The 18,928-nt window shown below is 40.2% G+C and overlaps 1 protein-coding gene across 2 annotated transcripts in view; it reads right to left on the bottom strand.

Moving 5' to 3' along the window:
- The window catches only part of smad2 (SMAD family member 2), a 141,434-nt gene that overhangs the window by 76,634 nt on the left and 45,872 nt on the right, over nt 1-18,928 (bottom strand). The window lies entirely within an intron of this gene.

Below are 18,928 nucleotides of genomic sequence, written 5' to 3'. Positions count from 1 at the left end.
ACAAGCTACCAGCACTACAAAATGCTATTTAGAAATAGTATATCGTATACACAAAAGAATGTCAAGTGGTCTTTCAGCCCCTCCAGCTAAATGTTCTAATACTTCTTGGCTCCCTGCTGAAACTGTCAGTTGTCCTCTTTCCGCTCTTTTTCCACTCTTATCCCATCCAGACGGCACCTGCTAGATTTTGAAAAGAAAGCAGTTTTTTTGGGCTTTCCTTAAACTCTCTCAACACTCTAATTAAAATATCTCCTGGGCTGTTCTGCTAGACTTAGATCAATATCAATTTCTAACCCAGACAGGCTAATCTGATCTCTGGGTTGTATGAACTACTCTGGTGCTGAAAGCATTACTACTATGTTCCTCAAGATAATCTGCCTCCAAACCTTGTCCCATGTCATCTCTTCGATCTACACATTCTTCACTTTGGAAATGCTCATTTGCTCATATTCAAAATGCTTCATTCACAAAAAACCCCAACTTATTAAACTACTACCTATTACCCTTATATCACTTCTTTTTGAAATTTATACAAGTTCCAAATTCCCAACTTACCGTGACATTCGTTATACATTTCAGGAACTCTGCTTCTAACATTTTGATGAATCATCCATCATTGCCTTGAATGAAATCTTATGCTTACATCTTATGTGCACAACAGTCTCTCAAATTATTCCAATTGTTCCAAATCATGCAACTTTTATCCATTAATTCAAAGGTTTTCATATTGCCCTTCTCTCTCATCTTGATCATTTGACATAACAATGTTCACCTGTCACTCATATATTCACTCTTGGTTATTTACTATGCACAAGCTTAACCCTCATATTGCAACATGAATTGCTACCGTTTACTCCATGCTCCACAATAAAACAATGAAAATCATTGTTCACCTACCCAAATCCAACATTTCCCAAGTCCCATGCCCAACTGCACAAGTAGTGCTACTCCCTACTTGTTAATTGACATTTCAATACTGAAAGGGAGAAAACATTTAAAATAAAAATGTGTCCCTCCCCCTTTTTGCAGCAGTCTCTCAAGCTTTTCCAACAAGGTTGCTGTCTACCAGTCCCTCAAACCAGGGTCAAAAAAGTTTCTTCCTCTCCCAGTCTACCAATACTTCCAGCAAAGTGTCATACCAAAACCTTCAACATAAGGCATTCTGATCACAATTTATTTTGTAATCTTGTAAAATAAAAGGTCCCATTTTCTTCAACTTGCAGAACTACTTTCCCTGCATTGGGACCAGCTAATAACTAAATTATTTCCCCTTCAAATATTCCACAAATTCTGAAAAGCTAACTAAATGGAGAAATTCATCAGCTCCATGAGACACCCAAAATAATCCAAGTGGTGAGCCCAACAAGAAATTGAAAAACATTTTCAAAACCTCGTGCAGGCAAGATTAAAGAGCAAGTATGGTGTTTTGAAAGTATTTCTCTACAATGTTATTAAGCCTTTTAGTAGATATAGTTTCAGTAATCTGTTGCTGATGTGTGGAGCACCTGAACCAAGGACAACTTTTAAAATGGGTTTTGCCAACAAATATTTTGTGAAAAATCTTCAAATGAATAGAAGTTAATGACAGTTAGAGGCAATAATTTAAAATGTTAAACATGCAAAGACAAATTTGAATGGGACAACAAAAAGAACTTATTCCTCTTGCTATGAAGGTGCAGGAAATTGGAGATTGCTAAATTATAGCTTCATCAACCACACACATGGAACTTTAATGTTGTATTGAAATTATACAGCAAATAAAAGATGCAATTTCTTAATGCAAGTAAAAGCACTATACTAAAAATGACAACCAGGAAGGATGGGAAAGATAAATAGTAACAGTTATACATTTTCCACAAGGCTACAGAATTTTACGGAATAGGACAAGGCCTTTCGACTCATCATGAAAAGCTCTTCAATTAGTCTTGCTTTCCCACTTAACCATGCAAACATTGCCTTTGCAAATATATCCATTTCTCCATCTAAAATTAAACTTTCCACTGCCTTTGCAAGTAGTGTAGTCTAGGTCATAACTAATTCAATACTTCATATCCTTTATTGGACATTAAACTTATTAAAGTTTAGATTTTAAAACTCTATAGTTTCAGAATTATTACAGCACACAAATATTAACTGCAATAATTTTTTAACCCCTTGCTTTTCTAAAGTTACTCAGTTCACCATTCTTAACACACTTCTAACAGGGGTCACTAGATAATGATCTGCAGCCAAGACCCTGGTTGATTTTTCCTCCTCTTAGTCTTGAAGGGTTGAGCTAATTGCAGCACCTGAGTGGAGATAATTCAGTACTAATCCAGGATTAAATTTAGGACCTTTGTATTCTGCAGTGTTATGCAGCAAACTAGACTATAGGATTTTCTTGTAATGGAGGGAAAAAAAAACATCATTCCCTCCTAATTATACCATACCCTTCCCCACCTCACTAAATCTCGCACTCAACTAATGCAAAGCAGACTGGAGGATTTTCTGTAGCTGCCAAAATTTCCCTCGGTCAACCTACTGAGAGGCACATTTGAGCAACAAAGGCACAGCGACTTCCAAGCCAAGTATAAATTTCCAACAAAACTTGGGAGTAAGAATTCCTTCTCTCCTGGTGAGCACTCTTATCACCAAGTTGCCAGGAAGGCCCTCAAAATACACAAGTTTACTCCTTTGTACTGTTTCTTTTAAAACACCCATGTCTATCATTTTGGAAGTTTCACTGATTTGAATCTAAATCAAGGACTACCGAACTAATCTCTATATAAACAGTGTAGGTTTTTATAGAAAATAATACACCAGCATTGGTGCTCAAATTTCAATAATGTGTTATGATGTGTTTGTTTTGATGAAATATCTGCATTATGACCTCACAAATCAAAACAAGCTTGATTATTGATTTAGTCCTTCTAATCTTTCAATGTGGATGGACAGTATTGAGTTATGGAACATTGGGATGAAGTGCTGGTGCTGACAAATGGTTTAAGTGATGGCAGCATTTTGAAATGAAGAATTAGAGCATCACCAAGTACACTGGCACAAGGTGCTTCTTTTCTTAGCAGATCCATAGCAATATGCCAAGTCTTTTAACAACAATACATATGCTTAGAAAGATAATTGTCACACTGATTTTTTACAAAGTATTTATTAGAAGGTCAATAAATGTTAAAATAACATTTTTAAAATAAAAATTCATTGGATTTCATCTTTACCGGCCAAGGAAAATTGGAGTTTATGAAATTCCTCAAAGCCAAATTCAAGAAGTTGGTGAAGGAATACTTAAATATGCATCTTGAACCAGTTATGCATGGAAACTATTATAAAACTGAAATGAGTTATATCTAAGGATTAAATTTAAAGATGTTAAATCTATCCACACAAGGGCTCTAAATTATCAATCTTACGAGAGACTATGACCACTTTTAGTATTGATGCCATTCCTAGCACCTTGGTAGTGGAATCAATAATGTTGGAAAACATTTACAACATACAACACTGGCTCATATGGGACAAACCACAATTATTGAACACATTCATCTGCGTTACAATATTTTTCTAATTGAACAAGGTAAACACCTCATTCAACAAGATCCACTCAAGGTCATTCACAATTTGGTACATCTTTTAATTTAGGGTTGTAAAGGACTTATAACAGTTCACAAAATATGGAATTAAAATCTCATCAAGATTCATACTTTACAGGTGCAATTCAGTTGTGAGATAGAATGCATAATTTACTGTTCCCAAATTATATTTGACCTATTAACCTGAACGCAAAGCACAATTCCCAGAGAAATGTACTTATTGGCCCTTCATTGAGAAAACAAAAAATCTTACATTTAAGTTTAGCACATGAGAACATCTGATTTTTCATTTTTAATGAAACCTGGATAGAACAAAGTTACCCAAAAGAAAAGTAGGTACCTAAAAGAAAAATCAAATTGCAATGCCAAGTCAAAGATCAAGCCATCTAGCATAGCAGGTAGAAACAAACAAATATTCTTAACCCCAGAATCTGCGGTGGGGGAATAGGCTATTTCACCCCTCCAGGCTATTTTGCTATTCAATGAGATTATGGGTGATCTATGGCCTAATCCCATACACCTTAACGCCATTTGCAAGGAGCCCTAGCAAAACTGGAGTCAATGGGAATCGGGGAAAACTCGCTGCTGGTTGGAATCATACCTAGCACAAAGGAAGATGGTTATGGTTGTTGGAGGTCAGTCATTTCAGCTCCAAGGCATCACTGCAGGAGATCCTCAGGGTAGTGTCCTAGGCCCAACCATCTTCAGCTGCTTCAAAAGAAGGTCAGAGGTGGGGATATTCGCCGATGATTGCATAATTTCAGTGCCATTTGCAAGTCCTCAGATACTGAAGCAGTCCATGTCCAAATGGAGCAAGAATTGGAAAATAGCCAGATTTGGGCTGACAAGTATCAAGTAACATTCGCGCCACACAAGTGCCAGGCAATGACCTTCTCCAAAAGAGAATCCAACCATTGCCCCTTGAGGCTCAATGGCATTACCATCACTGAATTCCCCACTAACAACATGCTGGGGGTTAGAAACTGAACTGGACTAGCCATATAAATACTGTGGCTACAAGAGCAGGTCTGAGGTTAGGAATTGTGTGAGAAGTAACCCACCACCTGACTCCCCTAAACTTGTCCACCACGTACAAGGCACAAGTCAGGTGTGTTGGAATACGCCCCACTTGCCTGGATGAATGCAGCTCTCAACACAAGAAGCTTGACACCATCCAGGACAAAGCAGCCCCTGCTTGAATGGCACCACATCCACAAACATTCACTCCCTCGACCACCAATGCACAGTAGCAGCGGTGTGTACCATCTATTAGATGCACTGCAGGAATTCACCAAGGTTCCTTCGACAGCACATTCCAAACCCATGACCACTGCCATCTAGAAGGACAAGGGCAGCAGATAGATGGGAACACCAAAGTTCTCCTCTAAGTCACTCACCATCCTGACCTGGAAATATATCTCTGTTCCTTCACTGTTGCTGGGTCAAAATCCTGGAACTCCCTAACAGCACTGTGGGTGTACCCACACCACATGGACTGCAGCGGTTCAAGATGACATCTCACCACCACCTTCTCGAGGGCAACAAGGCTGGGCAATAAATGCTGGTCCAGCCAGCGAAGCCCACATCCCTTAAATGAATAAAAAAAACACTTATGCTTCATATCCCTTGATAAGTTTGTCCAACAAAAATCAATTATCTGTTTTAAAATTAACAATTGATCCAGCATCAGTTGTCATTTGTGCAGGAATTCCAATGTCCCTGATTATAATTACTCTGTAGTTTTTGCAACTCGGTAATTTGCTTGTAAATTTGTTCCTCTACATCTTTCCCAGTAGCTGGTGGCCAATACAATACACCCAGCGATGTAATGGTGCTTCTATTGTTTAACTCTAACCAAATAGATTCTGCCTTTGATCCCTCCAGGACGTGCTCTCTGTTTTTCTATGGCACTGCACTATTTTCTTTAATCAATACTGCCACCACCTTTTTCTTTCCCTAGCTTTCCTGGACACCTTGTATCCAGGAATACTTAGTGCCCAGTCCTGCTCATTTTTGAGCCAGGTCTCCATTATTGTCACAAGTTCATAGTCCCGGATGGCTACATGCACTTGCAGCTGACCAACCTTTTTTAACCACACTCCATACATTCAGATAAATTCACAGCAAACTCAATTTAGACCTTTTTGCATTTTCTCTTGCATTGGGCACAACTAATACCTTACTCTAGGGCCATCTGTCTCTCCTAATTCTTTGTGCACCTTGTTTTCCCTCTCTGCTACTTCCCAGTTCCTATCCTCCTGTCAAGTTTGTTTAAATCCTCCCTCAGTTTCAAATCTTCCACCAAATCTTCTAAATTGATCAAGCTACATTGAAAAATAGACCCTTTCAAAAAAAAAATGCTAACCTCCTTTGGCAATGCCCACAGAAAGGCAAAACAAAGTGAATTTTCTCAGTGCGTTTGTAATGGTTTACCGAAAAGGTTCTTAGTGTGGTCTGGAAACTGGTCCACAAGGTTCCTCCAGTTTGTCTGCACAGTGGTCTAAAATGCAAATCATTGACACATAATGACATGGCTGAGGCCTTACAAGAGAACGCGTCAAAAGTCGCTTCTCCATCTCTTGCTTGATGTCACACAACCAGAACGGCTCCCACATGCCAACACAATTCCTCATAAATCCAAGTAATAGCATAGTTTCATAAAAAGGATTTATGTCTTACCACATTACTCACTTGTGATAGACAGAACGTCTTTTTGGCTTGAAGTGGTATTCGCCACTGACAGGATGCTGCCATCAAAAAGATATTTTGCTTATCACGAGTAATGTGGTATATGAATGTCAGTGCTCCATGATGCTAGGAATGTAGGCCGTACGCCCCAAAGACTGGCAGATCATATCAAACAGCATGTCCCAGCCACTGTTCACAACGGGCAAGGTACAGACCGTACCCAACCAGCCCGTGCTTGCAAAACTCAACAGTGTCCAACATTAGATGTGATTTTGCGATTGGACATTTGCTAAATAATCCTGTGTGCTAAAAATTACGCTGACAACCATTTTAAGATGATCAGTTTTCCCCTTATATTGGTATTCTTGAGAAGTGTCCTGATGAGTGCAAAAGCTTCAACATCTCTTTCTTCAGCATTCCTCAAGTACCTATTAATTCTGATGCATTTTTTTTTGAAGTGGCAAGTAAAAACAGGTGGGGTAGACCAGTAGGTGGTCAATAGTTCTTTTGCTCCACCTAAGTGGTCCATGGCTGAAAGTATTTGAGAACCACTGATGTAGATATAGGTATAGAAGTCTTCAGCTTCGGGAAATTGTGAAGCTTTATCAAATCAGAGAATGCACAGCCGATGGGCAACTGAATGTTAGTTAGCTTCACAATAGGAAAGGTCAATCAGAGCTATGGTGGAATGGCAATGCTCAGATAAGGTATATGAAAACCTATAGCAACTTTGATGTGAAAAAATGATTTAAGTTCCTTCGGTGGATGTCAAGCCAACAAAAATGATATGAGGACTGACCAAACGTTTGTTCAAAGGTGAGTTTTTAATGAGTATTTTAAAAGGAGAATGGCATAAAGGCAGAGAGGTTTAAGCAATTGAAGTCCAGGGTATGGGTCGAGGGGGCTGAAGGCATGGTTGTTAATGATGTAGAGAAGGGAAGGTTGATGAATGTACAGAGGCAACAGTTGCAGGAATCATAGATTTGAGGGGGATTGGCGACCTGGAATGAGGTTATAGATTTGAGGAGGGAAATATCCTTGAAGGGATTCAACCCAAAGTTGAACGCTTTAAATTGCAGGCAATGAGGGACCAGGTGCACGCCTAAGTAAATGGGGAAAAATTGTTGGGTGAGCAGAAAAGGCTATAGATAGTAGAATTTTAGATGAGCTCATGTTTCAATTTAGATCCATGGAGATACCCAGAGGTAAAAACAAAAAAACTGCGGATGCTGGAAATCCAAAACAAAAACAGAATTACCTGGAAAAACTCAGCAGGTCTGGCAGCATCGGCGGAGAAGAAAAGAGTTGACGTTTCGAGTCCTCATGACCCTTCGACAGAACTTGAGTTCGAGTCCAAGAAAGAGTTGAAATCATTTCAACTCTTTCTTGGACTCGAACTCAAGTTCTGTCGAAGGGTCATGAGGACTCGAAAGGTCAACTCTTTTCTTCTCCGCCGATGCTGCCAGACCTGCTGAGTTTTTCCAGGTAATTCTGTTTTTGTTTGAGATATCCAGAGGTATTGGTTCAGGGCAGAAAGATGATTTTAGTTTCATGTTATTACTTTCCTCCTCTTAGAGAGCCACACCTTTACCATTCCTCCAACTTTCCCCTCTGGCCACTTGTAAATCAATTATCTTCTCACACATTTAGTAATATGCTTGGAACCACAGCACCTCCCATGAAAATCTTACAGGTTATATGTGGAACCAAACAGTAGGAACCAGATCTTATTCCATGCAGTTGATTCGTTCTCAACCCAAATCTTTTTCCTTCTTTATTCTTCCATGGGAAGTGAGCGTTGCTGGCAAGGCCAGGATTCACTGCCCATCCTTAACTGCCCTTGAATTGAGTGGCTTGCTAGGCCATTTCAGAGGGCAGTTAAGAGGTAACCATATTACAGATCCACAACATTAATAGCCTATAAATTTGCCAAAAAGTTCACTTGGTCCATTCGATCAATGTGCCTCGATTCTGAATTACTGTTATAAAAATAAGATTCTTGACATTTCTTTAGGTTAAGTCATGGGGTTTGTGGTTTTACTAAGGGAGTTTTTCTTTAAACAGCTACTTATTCACTGAATACTTACAGACATGTTTTACAGACATACACTTGCACAAAGTAACAGCAAAATTAACTACTCTGAAGCTGTGTCATTCTTCAAATTAACAGCCATGAAGAAATTAGTCCAATCTTTATTACTTATGGGGGAAAATGTGTTTTCTTTTTGTCCTGCACTAATTTGGAACTACTTCTGAAGTGTCAGCTTTGACTCAGTGGTCATCTCTGGGTCAGAAGGTTAAGTTCAAGTACCACTTCAAAGCATCTAGGCTAACACTCCAGTGCAGTATTGAAAGAGAGCTACATGGTCAGAGGTGAGGTTTCATAGATGAGATGATAACTGACACCCCTAGATTCAGATGGACGTTAAAGTTCCCATGATACTACTCAAAAAGCACAGGAAGTCTCTTGTCCAGACTGACATTGGTTCCTCAACCATTAAGAGAGATTATCTGATTGTTTACCTCACTGCCATGCACAAACTGGCTGCTGCTTTACGCTTCAGAAATAGTTCAGCGGCTGGGGAGCAATGAGACATCAAGTTGCGAAAAGCTTTGCTATATAAACTCAAGCTTCTTTCCTTATATCCCTATATATTCAACTATAAACTGAGCCAAACCAACAAAGCCCAAGAGGAATGGATGGGAGTCATTGTGGTTTGTCATTCTTCAAACTGTATTAACCTTCATAAAGTCCCTACAAGATAGGTCACTTTAATTACTGCGTTCTACACAATCTAGCAGTATTAGCAATTTTAGGACAGAGGATTGTTGGGGGCATGAGGGCCATGTTAATCCCCGTTGTCAGAACAAATCTCTAGAACACGGTTAAGGAAGCCCAGGAAGTAGTCATCAATTAAGCTATATAATCCCCAACTGGACAAAGACAAGTTACACATGGCATACATGTGCCACTGCAAATTTTTATGTAAACCAGCTTTCACAGAAAACCCCATGAAAAATTTCAACTTACATATATAAAGCAGCATTAAAATCGATCATGGGCATTGTCCACATTTTTCCCCATAAGCAAGCTACAAAAAAAATCAACAGAATGTTAGCCTTTTCCTCAGGAGAGCTTGAATACAATGGGGGTGAAAGTTACGTTACAGTTGTGTAAAACTCTGGTTGGAGCACATCTAGAGTACTGTGCTCACTTATGGACATCGCACCTCAAAAACCATATTGGCCTTTTTGAGTTTGGGGGGGGTGGGGGTGGGCAGTGGCAGAATGGCGGTGCACATTACAGCTTCACCAAAATGATCCAGGGGCTATAACGCTTCAAGTATAGAGACAGGTTGCAGAGACTAGTCTCACATGCCCTTAAGTATAGAAGATTAAGAGGGTGATCTAATTGAAGTATTTTAAAATGATTAAAGGAGTTAACATAGTTTCTCTCTATCTATTCTATTTCTTTTGGTGGGGCAGTACAGATAAAAGGGGTCATAACATTAAAATTAGAGCTAAGCCATTCATCGGTGGTGTCAGGAAGCACTTCTTCACACAAAGGCCAGTGGAGATCTGAAACACTCTCCCCAAAATTCTGCTAAAGATGATGGCAATTGAAGTTTTTAAACAGAGATTAGTAGATTTTTGTTGGGCATGGGTATAAGTTCCAAATGGAGTTCAGGTACAGATGAGCCATGATCTAACTGAATGACAAAACATGCTCAAGGGGCTGAATGGCCAACTCATTTTTCTATGTTCCTAAGATTGATGTGCAGAAATAGGATGTTGTGGCGATAACAGAGACCTGACTCAAGGGCAGGGCAGGACTGGGCTTTAACTATTCCTGGCTACAAGGTGTTCAGAAAAGATATGAAAAGAAGAAAAGGAGGAGTAGGGCCAATTAGGGGCCATAAAAGGGGATGTATACATGGAAGCAGGGGGCATGGCTGAAGTGCTAAACGAATACTCTGTCTTTACTAAGGAAGCAGATGCTACCGAGGTCACAGTAACAGATGAGGAAACTGTCGCTAGAAGGGTTCAAAATTGATACGAAATGTTCGGTAAACCGTTGGTGCTTAAAGTTGACAAGGTACCGGGCCAGATGAAATGCATCCAAGGATACTGAAGCAAATAAAAGTGGAAATTGCAGTCGCACTGGCCATAATCTTTGTCAGGGGAGGTGCCAGAGGACTGGAGAATTGCAAACATTACACCCTTGTTCAAAAAAGGTTGCAAGGATAAGCCAGTAATTGCAGACCAGTCAATTTAACTTCAGTAGTGGGGAAGCTTCTAGGGACAATTGTTCAGGGTAGAGTTAGGAGTCACATGGAAAAACATAGGCTGATTAGCAGGAGCCAGCATGGATTTCTAATGAGGAAATCATGTTTAACTAACTTGCAGGAGTTTTTTTTTGAAGAGATAACAGAGAAGGTAGATGAGGGTGGTGCTGTCAACGTGGTGTACATGGGCTTTCAAAAGGCATTCAATACAGTGCTGCACAACAGACTTGAGAGAAAAGTTATAGCTCATGGAATAAAAGGGACAGCAGCAACATAGATACCAAATTGGCTGAAAATTAGGAAACAGAGGGTACCGGCCAATGGATATTTTTCGGGCCGAAGGAAGGTTTGTAGTGGAGTTCCCTCGGGGTCGGTATTGGAAACCTTGCTTTTCCTGATATTTATTAATGATCTAGATAAGCGCAAAGTTTGTGGATGATACGAAATTTGGAAGCATTATAAACTGGGAGGACAACAGTATAGAACTTCAAAAGGACATAGACAAGTTGGTGGAGTAGACAGATAGGTGGCAGATGAAGTTTAATGCGGAAAAGTGTGAGGTGATGCATTTTGGTAGGAGGAACATGGAGAGGTAATATAAAGTATGGGATACAATTCTTAAGAGTGTGCAGGAGCGGAGGGACCAGGGTGTATATGGGCATAGATCATTGAAGGTGGCAGGACAGGTGGAGAGAGCAGTTAATAAAGCATAAATATCCTGGGTTTTATTAATAGGGGCATAGAGTACAAGAGCAGGGAGGTAATGCTGAGCTTATACAAGGCACTAATTAGACCTCAGCTGGAGTAGTGTGTACAGTTCTGGGTGCCACACTATAGGAAGGATGTGAATGCATTGGAGAGAGTGCAGAAGATGCTCACAAGAATGGTTCCAGGGATGAGAAATTCAAGTTATAAAGATAAATTGGAGAGGTTGGGGCAGTTCTCCTTGGAGAGAAGGCTAAGAGGAGATTTGATAGAGGTGTTCAAAATCATGAGGGGGCTGGATAGAGCAGATAGGAAGAAAATGTTTCCGCTCGTAAAAGGATCGAGAAGGAGAGTACACAGATTTAAAGTGATTATTTAAATAGAAACAATGTGCAGGGTTACAGGGAAAAGGCAGGAGAATGGCACTAAGTTATAATGTTCATTTGGAGAGTCAGTGCAGACATGGGCCAAATGGCCTCCTTCTGCATTGTAACAATTCTGTGATAATTTTCTGATACACCTATAGTTGGCTATACCTGATACTCCAAAGCTAGCATAGTTAGAAGTTTCAAAAGGGTTATAATTTGCCTTTTACTTAACACATATTATTCAATAACGATGAAAGGCAAAATACTGAAGATGTTTGAAACTTGGAAAATAAACAGAATATAGTCAGCAGGTCAAGCCATACCCATAGACACAAAGTCAGTTGATGTCTCTGGTCCAAACCTTTCCTCAGCACTAACATATTACAGATGAACAAACATTGAACAGATCATGAAGAATGGAAAAAAAAACTATAGGCATGGGAAACTGGAAATGGTTAAAGAGTAGAAGATATCCATCCACAAGGGGCAATAGGAGGCACAATGAGAAATCAAGGTTAAAGACAAATAAAAGACATTAGATTGACTAAGTGCAGGAAGCCCCATCAGCCCCGTGAGTCTATTGAAAGAAAAGAATATGGGCCATCCTGTCAGTTAGGTTTGAGGGGATAGCCCTTCCCAAAGCAAACTCATTTAAATCTCATCTCAAAAAAAATGTTGGTACACCCATCATACATACACAACACCAATCAGACAGAAAATGGAAGCTATGGTTAAGGTTTAAAGTTAATAAAGCCAATGACGGCAAAGTGTACAAAGGTAGCATAATAGTGGATTTGATTTTTGAAAAATTGCTTTGACTTTGCACATAATTAAAAGGCACTAGTCACAAGTTAGAATTGCAAAGGAGTTTCTTTCCCCACACCATAGTTTTCAGTTCGCCTGCACAACAGTCTACCTTTCCAGTTTGCTGGCATGAACCAATGAAGAGTAGCTCTCTGCAAGTATATAAAAAGAGTAGCTAGAGCGAGTGTTGATCTCTTGGGGGTACAACTGGGGAATTAATAATGGGAAGCAAGGAAAAGGCAGAGACTTTGAACAAGTATACTGTGACCTCTCAAATCTGGAACTCCGAAATTTGGAAACATCAATTGCCTGGGTTTTTTTTTTTGCGTGCAATTCAGCATTTACGGTGTTGCAATGTGGTGTTGGAGATGCAGTGTTGAAATTTGAAATCTGTTTTAAAATACCAAGATTGTCAAGCAACAGGAATTTTTTTTTTTAAATGAATGCTATCCCAAAAGCCACCTCAAAGTCCATTGGGGGGTTATGATCCAGTTTAGAAACCGCTGCATTAGGGCAAACTGGATACCAGATGGATGATGAAGGCTGATAAGGTAGGATCTGAGTCTGATAATTGTGTTTCCTGCACTTTCCCATGCTGAAGTTACTGCATTTCTCCTTCCCTCAACACTTTCCACCACCCCCAACCCTCCACCCCAACCACCTGCCATTTTCTAGGCTTACTTTGTTTACAGTAGAGCTAGGATATAGTTTGGTTTATTTGAACCTAGCATCCAAGAACTTATATTACTGCTTTATAATCTGCTTTATAATATTTTGTCACTTTTTTAATGTCTCAGGTAACTATTTATGTTCAGTTCACATGTTTGTGATTAGGCATTCTAACACCACTGGTGCCAAGCATTTGGGATTTGAGAGGTTAGAGTGCACTTTGTATCTGTCTTCACAGCACAGCACACAAAAATCATCCCAAGAATAGTAGAAAATCAAGCTGCAAACAGTTTTAGTGCATGAGCACATTCACTAAAAAAGGTATTCTCCGTTTAAAGCACATTCTAATGGAACATTTTCATTCTAGTGCAGTTTGTAGGGAAGTTCCCCAAATGGCACTGACTCCATCTTAGTTTTGCGCAGTTACTGCATATGCTCAGTCATTTCTTTTAAAAAACAAACTACCACTTCTCCAATCTCCGTTTCCTTCCTCGACCCTCCCATTTGCCACTGGTATCCGGCCCCCTTGCTCCCTCCTGTTCACTGCTTCCCTCTCCCAAACCCTCACAGCAAGTAGGAGTGTGGAAATGGCAAGCAGGGAGGCAAGTCAAAAGATTAAGCTATTAAACATTAGTAAGTCATTAGGAGTTTACGTTAGTGAGAGTTAGCAAGTTAGTAAGGGGATTTTTAGGACAGATGGATTAAGGCACCAACTGCATTGTAGCCACATTTGCTGAGGGTACAGAAGATAGGTGGGAAAGGAAGTTGAGAGGATATAAAAGAGTCTGCAAATGCATATAAATAGGTTAAGTGAATGGGGAAAAAATGGCAGACGGGAGAAAATTGTTGGGATTCTCCACTTTGGCAGTAGAAAAACAGTATTATTTAAATGGGGAGAGACAGACAGACAGCAGAATGCTGCAGCTCAGGGGAATCCAGGTGTCACAAAAATTAACATGCAGAAACAGCAATTAATTAGGAAGGCAAATGGAACGTTAGCCTTTATTGAAAGGGTGACAACAGTAAATAAGCAGGAAGTTTTACTACAACTGTACAGGACTCGAAAGAGTTACAACTGTACAGGGCATTAGTGAGACCACACCACGAGTACAGTGTACAGCTTGGGTCTCCTTACTTGAGGGATATACTTGCATTGGAGGTAGTCCAGAGAAGGTTCACTAGGTTGATGACTGATATGAAGGTTGTCTTGTGAGGAAAGGTTGAGCGTATGCTCACAAGTTCAGAAGAATGGGAGGTGATCTAATTGAAACAACAGATTTTGAAGGGGCTTAACAGAGTAGATGCTAAGATATCTCCCTCGTGGGGGAATCTAGAGCTAGGGGGAATGGTTTAAAAATAAAGGGTCTCCCATTTAACAGAGAGGAATTTCTTCTCCAAGAGGGTAGTCAGTCCTTGGAATTTCCTCGCACAGAGAGCAGTGGGGTCAGTGAATATATTCAAGGCTGAGTTAGACAGATTATTGATTGAAAAGGGAGTCAAGGGTTATGATGTGGGGCAGGTAGGAAAGTGGAGCTATGGCCACAGATCAACCACGATCTTGTTGACCAGCCCGCTCCTATTTCTTATGTTCTTATTGTTAAGATTTAAATTTGAAACAAAACATCTAAAAACTTGTAAGTTGACTTTTATCCCCAACTTTCACCAGATATCAGTTCCCCTTTTTGCCTCTGCTGTGTCCCCACTGGTCAGCTAATTTAGCCTCCTCTTGGCCACTGGTCACAGCATCACTCCCTCAAGAGCATTTTTCCATCACTACCCATACCTTTGCTCCCCACATCCTAAAGGTTTCAAAATACAAGAAAACAAACAAAATCCTGCTAATCCATCTACACTTATTTAATGCCACAACTCACCAAAATTCTGGACTAGAAGAGGCATGGTGGGGTGGGGTGCCTAAATATTCATATACTGGGGAAATAAAAAACAGCTAACAAGAGTGTGAGGACAAACAAGCATATGCAGAAAGGCTGCAGGTTACGCACAGTTTAGGTAAAAAAACAATAATCAAGTCAGAAATATCTTGAGGGCAAGTTTGACACAGAAACGTTTCTAAAGCTAGGCAGACTCAAAGTAACATTGACATGGTAGCAGAAGTCTACAGGCATTCAACGAACAAGTTAGAGACATAGCCATAAAGACTAGAGGGAAGTACACCAAGATTAGTGGATACTTATACACCCCAAGAAGTGGATCTCTCAAAGAAAATATCCCTGCAATGATTAAAGGCAGAAGAAAAACATCAGGTCTGAAGAGGGCTTATGAGCAAAGGCATCGGAGATCCAGTATATCAAACATCTTACTTATCTTTGTTCACCCTGGTCCAACTGTCTGCACACTAACCCCGCTTTGAGGAGACCCCTCATTTCAACTCCATGGGCTGCATCTCGAACGGGCTGGGCTGCGTAGATTGGGGGGGGGGGGGGGGGGGGTGTGTGTGTGTGTGTGCAGAGTTTCAGTCAGGAAAATCTTGCAAGTTTGCATTTCCCTGCAGTGTGAGTAGCTATGCTTTGACAGGTTCCCCACATGAAAGTCAGTCTGATTGACATGTAAATTTACCTGAATGAGTGCAGCTACAATACTAAAGCAGCTCAAAACCATCCAGGACATAGCAGCCTGCTTGATTGGTACACCATCAACCACCTTAAACATTCACTCCCTCCACCACTGGTGCTGGTGACAACAGTGCGCACCATCTAAAAGCAGTATTGCAACTCGCCAAGGTTCCTTCAGCAACCATCTTCCAAACCCATTCCACTAGAAGGACAAGGGCAGTCAAAACATCACCACCTTCAAGTTCTCCTCCAAGTCACATACCCATCTTGATTTGGGAATATATTGCCAACCCTTCGCTGTCGCTGGGTCAAAATCCTGGAATTCCTTCCCTAATAGCACTGTCGATGTATCTACAACACACTTACTCCAACAGTTCACCAATGTCTTCACAAATGCAATTAGGGATTGACAATAAATGCTGGCCTTGCCAACAATGCCCACATGAATGAACAAAAAGGCCTTGGAAAGTAATTATTTGTTAAATGCTTGGAGAAGTCTCAAGGTTCAAACAGTTTTAAATTGTAATACTCGCTCCCAAAGAGCTGAAATAGTTTCATTGAAGCATTAAATCCGGGCCCACTTATGGCAGAATTCCAGTTCCTTAACAAATTTCAGCTGAGAATACATGGCTCCTGCACAAATGATAATTCTCCACAAGCAAGAATTTATACAAGATTATTCCTGCAGAAGACAATACAGCAAGTTGTATTTATATAGTGCCTTTAACATACTAAAAACATCGCAAGACATTTCAGCTACATAAAGAGATATTAGGACAGATAACCCAAAAGCTTCAATAAGAGAGTTTTTCATAAGCAACTTAAAGGAAGTGAGAGATAGGTAGATAAGTGGAGGGGGGAGGGGGAATTCCAAAGCTCCAGCCTAAGAAGCTGAAGAGACAGCTGCCAATGGTGGAGTTGAAAGCCGAGATTTAGCTGCCATTAAATTTGGAAAGCCTACTGTGTACCGCAAAAATTAAAATTAAGAACTAGAATTTAATTTTAAGTAGCAATATGTAGTGTATTTTTTTAAAGACTTAAAAATTAAGCTCCTAACAGAAGAAAGAATTTAGTTCAATTTTGTCAAGAAATTCAATACACACAATGTCATTGTTTGTGCCAAACTCTATTGGTGCTACCATCATAACCACATGACTCAATTTCCTGTCCACATTGTAACAACTCCACTTCACCTGACAGGCATAATCATAGATTTGAACGTATGTGAATCACCCAGCCTCTGTTCAAAGCCAACACATATGCTCCAGTCAGACACAAAACAAACCAAAGAACACAAGTCAGTTAAGGTAATTGCCAAAACAGTTCTCACAACCATGACATTACATTCCCCTGCCTTCCAATTTATTTTAAGCAATGAGTAATGAGGTGCAACTTGTCAAAAACAAGTTCTGAATAACATATTTGAAATATATTATATGAATACTATATAATAGCCAAGACCACAATAAACTTGACCATCAGTATAAAAGATGGGTGTTTCAGGTCACTGCTCCAGAAAAATTAATTGCTACGTTGAGAATTCTCATGTATTTAGCATTAAGACCATGATCATGGTATCTAAAATTTTTTAAATTTTAACCTTGGCAAAAGAGGGCAAGATATATTCTACCGAAGTACTCAAGATGAGTATTTCTTTCTGAAATTAATATTCTGTTCACAGCCTTCCAAAACCTTGTTCAGTTTTTTAAAAAAAATAACCTTCACTTTTTTTTAAAATGGAGCCTACACTGAAACATCACTAAGAAAAGACTATAAAATACTTGCACACCTGGAACATCTCAACCTATTAAAACTTCTCTAAACATTGCATGTAGTCTTTCGCAAGCATAGTGTCAAAGGAAGGCTGCATTTGCAGAAAAAAAATTAACATTTGTTCAAGCTCTAATTCATTTTAAATATAGAAATTGGCAGTGGAATTTAAAGGCTTAACACCTTCAAATGTGACAGAGTAATGCCAAAAAAAAATTACTAGTCAGTGACCAATTGATGACAATACCAAAGTAATTAGCAAATGCATGCAAACTAATGCAAGTGGTTAAATTACAGACAAGCTGAAGAATACTCTACAACAAAGAATTACCTGGAAAAACTCAGCAGGTCTGGCAGCATCGGCGGAGAAGAAAAGAGTTGACGTTTCGAGTCCTCATGACCCTTCGACAGAACTTGAGTTCGAGTCCAAGAAAGAGTTGAAATATAAGCTGGTTTAAGGTGTGTGTGTGTGTCCGGGGGGTGGGGGGGAGAGAGAGAGAGAGAGAGAGAGAGAGAGAGAGAGAGAAGTGGAGGGGGTTGGTGTGGTTGTAGGGACAAACAAGCAGTGATAGAAGCAGATCATCAAAAGATGTCACAAACAACATTGTTTGTGACATCTTTTGATGATCTGCTTCTATCACTGCTTGTTTGTCCCTACAACCACACCAACCCCCTCCACTTCTCTCTCTCTTCCCCCCACCCCCCCCCCCCACCCAAATCCCACCTCCCCCCCCCCCACACACCTTAAACCAGCTTATATTTCAACTCTTTCTTGGACTCACTCAAGTTCTGTCGAAAGGTCATGAGGACTGGAAACGTCAACTCTTTTCTTCTCCGCCGATGCTGCCAGACCTGCTGAGTTTTTCCAGGTAATTCTGTTTTTGTTTTGGATTTCCAGCATCCGCAGTTTTTTTGTTTTTTTCTCTGAAGAATACTCTGCAATTTAGCCTAAGCAGCCACTTCACAGCTGGACCAAATCTTCAAGCTGACACCTGCCCCATGCACCCACCTCCCATGGCCACTGTAAAATAAACAGACTCACCTCCTGACTCTCAAAAGCATCTCCAACAACCATAAGGCACAATACAGCACAATACAGGAATGTGATGAAATGCCACCACTTGCCTGTGTAGGTGCTGAAGCAACACTAGTCAAGAAGTCATACACAACAGTGATCTGATCTTCTCATTTTTTTAAAATCAATGGTTGTGGGCTTTGCCGGCTGGGCAGCATTAATTGCCCATCCCTAGTTGCCCTTGAGAAGCTGCCTTCTTGAACCACTGCAGTCCATGTGGTGTAAGTACACTCACAGTGCTGTTAGGGAGGGAGTTTCAGGATTTTGACCCAGTGACAGTGAAGGAACAGCGATATATTTCCATGTCAGGATGGTGAGTGACTTTGCGGGGAACTTCCAGATGGTGTTCCCATCTATCTGCTACCCTTGTCCTTCTAGATGGTAGTGGTCGTGAGTTTGGAAGGCG

Source organism: Carcharodon carcharias, chromosome 1 (genome assembly GCF_017639515.1).
Source record: "Carcharodon carcharias isolate sCarCar2 chromosome 1, sCarCar2.pri, whole genome shotgun sequence".
Classification (NCBI taxonomy): Eukaryota; Metazoa; Chordata; class Chondrichthyes; order Lamniformes; family Lamnidae; genus Carcharodon; species Carcharodon carcharias.
The sequence above is the reverse complement of the archived record's forward strand: the minus strand, read 5'-3'. Positions and strand labels throughout refer to the sequence as shown.